We start from the raw sequence: 2,751 nt of genomic DNA on the forward strand, positions 1-2,751 counted from the left end.
TGTGAGTTCGAGGCCAGCCTGGACTACAAGAGCTAGTTCCAGGACAGGAACCAAAAGCTACGGAGAAACCCTGTCTTGAGAAAAAAAAAAAAAAAAAAGGCTTGAGCTGCTGAGAGCACCAGTTGCTCCTGCAGAAGACCTGAATTCAGCTCCCAGCATCTGTCAGCCGGCTCACAATTGCTTCTATCTCCAACTCCAGGAAATTGGGTGTCCTCGTCTGGCTTCCATGCAGGTACCTGCACACATATGGCTCACACACACACACACACACCAAAGTAAAAAGGTGGAGGGTGGATAATGGAGGAGTGGGTATGAATATAATAAAAATACATTGTATGAGAGTCTCCAAAAATTAATAAAAATATTGTTAAAAATGAAAGAAATTTTAATCTCTCTGAGTTCGAGGCCAGCCTGGTCTACCAAGCAAGTTCCAGGACAGCCAGAGCTATTATACAAAGAGACCCTGTCTCAGAAGACCAAAAAAAAAAAGAAAAAAGAAAAATTCTAAACATATTTTGGAGCCTTTGAAGAAAGTGTGTCATGACCAGATTTATCCTTTTTTTTTTTTTAAGAGTACTCTTGAGACTTACAGAGGTCAAGAATGAAAATATTGCTGGTTGTGGGTGTGGTGGTGGCCCATGTCTTTAATCCTAGCACTATGGAGGCAGAAGCAGATGGATCTCAGTGAACTTGAGACCCCCCTGGTCTACATATCAAGCCAGGGCCGCATGGTGAACAGAGATGGAAGTAAATAGTTCCATGGTAGTGCACTTGCCTGCTATGCAGGAAGTCCTGAAAGCAACACCTGGAAGAGCCTGAGGAGCAACAGTAATAGTAACAGATGCAGTTTGCAAAGGGTTAAATAGCACATGAATGACAGAGGGCTCAGTTACACTTGATGGACCTAGCATTCAAATTTGTTCTTTCCTAGAGCCTAATAAAATGACAAAGATTTTTTAAATTTAAATTACATTTATTTACTCTGTGTGTATGTGTGTGTGTGTGTGAGAGAGAGAGAGAGAGAGAGAGAGAGAGAGAGAGAGAGAGAGAGAGAGAGCGCACAAGAATTCACAAACAGGTGTGTCTGTCTGCCACAGTGCTCAAGTGGTGAGCAGAGACCACGAGGAAAGAGTCAGTTCTCTCTATCATGTGGGCTCTGGAACTTGAGCTGAAGCTGTCGGGCTTGGTGGCAAACGCCTTCAACGATCATGATGTTTTAAGGGCAGTTGGTAGAGGATTTGCCTAGCATGCACTAAGCCCTGGCCTCAACTTCCAGCACTTCCTAAAACTGGGTATGTGTGGAGTGTGTGTCTGTAATCTGAGCACTAAGCTGGTAGAGGTGAGAGAATCAGAAGTTCAAGATCATCCTTGGCTTGCTTCACAGCAAGCTCAAAACCAGCCCGAGCTGAGACCCTGTCTTGAGGGAGATAAAGAAGACCGAGGAGATGGCTCAGCTGGACAGCTGCTTGCTATGCAAGCCTGTGAGGACCTGAGTTTGGATCTCCAGAACCCATGGAAAAGCCCGGGTCAGTGATGTCTTATCTGTAACCCTGGTGATTCAGGGGTAGAGACAATCCCAAGGCCTTGCTTACCAGTCAGTCTAGCCAAAATGGTTGTCTCCGTGTTCAATGAGAGACTTGAACTTCTGACCCTCTTGCCTCTGCCTACCAGGTGCTAGGGTCATACACATGGCCAACTCGTAGAGATACATCTACCTGCCTCTACGTCCAAAGTGCTGGGATTAAAGGCATGCACCACTCTACCTGCCTCTACGTCCAAAGTGCTGGGATTAAAGGCACGTACCACCATGCCCCACCCTCTGTCATTTTTGCCCTTTCAATTGTTCCCAGGTGCCCACCAAGGCGAAAACCCTGTTCTCCATTTCCTACAAATAAGTCTCCAAGACCTTGGAAGAGAAATTGGGGAACTCTTCATGCAAATAAAGTAAATGAAAAGAGCCTATGGGTGTGGTAGTCCGTGCCTTTAATCCCGTCATTTTGGAGTTCAAAGCCAGCCTGGTTTACATAGCCAGTTCCAAGACCAGCCAGAACTACATAGTGAGACTCTGTCTCAAGAAACAAAATAACAAAGAACAGGAAAACCAGGCATATTGTCACGTCTGACCCTAGCACTGGGCAGGTAGAGGCAGGAAGATCAGAATTTCAAGGTCATCTTTGCTAAACAGTGAGCTCATGACCAGCTTATCCTCAATGAGACTCATCTGTAAAAAAAGAAAACAAACACACTAAACTACAAAGTGAAGAAACACGTAGTGACGGTGCATTCCTGTAACCTCAACTCCAGGGGCCACGGGTAGCAAATTCAAGGCTAACCTAAAGTACTAGTTCTCAGAAACCCAATGCTGGCACCGGAGCTTAGAAGCTTTGTTTGGGACGCCGGGTTTTATCTCAGCACCAAAAAGAAAAATGGCATAAATATAGAAAAATGGACAATGGCTGGGGAACAGAGGCTGAGTGGTAACTGCTTTAGCAGCAGAGTAGTAACCAAACCACAGGAGGTTTTAAAAAGCTGGAGGTAGGGACAGGACTTTGGATAAAGCTGGTACTAAAATTTGGAGGGTCATTTGAAGTAATTAAACTACCAGATCCTCTTGATGCCTTACATCTTGGCACCTACCCTCTGCCTCCGGGAGAATACTAAAATAATCTTCTTCTTCTTCTTCTTCTTCTTCTTCTTCTTCTTCTTCTTCTTCTTCTTCTTCTTCTTCTTCTTCTTCTTCTTCTTCTTCTT

Source organism: Microtus ochrogaster, chromosome 7 (genome assembly GCF_000317375.1).
Source record: "Microtus ochrogaster isolate Prairie Vole_2 chromosome 7, MicOch1.0, whole genome shotgun sequence".
Taxonomy (NCBI): Eukaryota; Metazoa; Chordata; class Mammalia; order Rodentia; family Cricetidae; genus Microtus; species Microtus ochrogaster.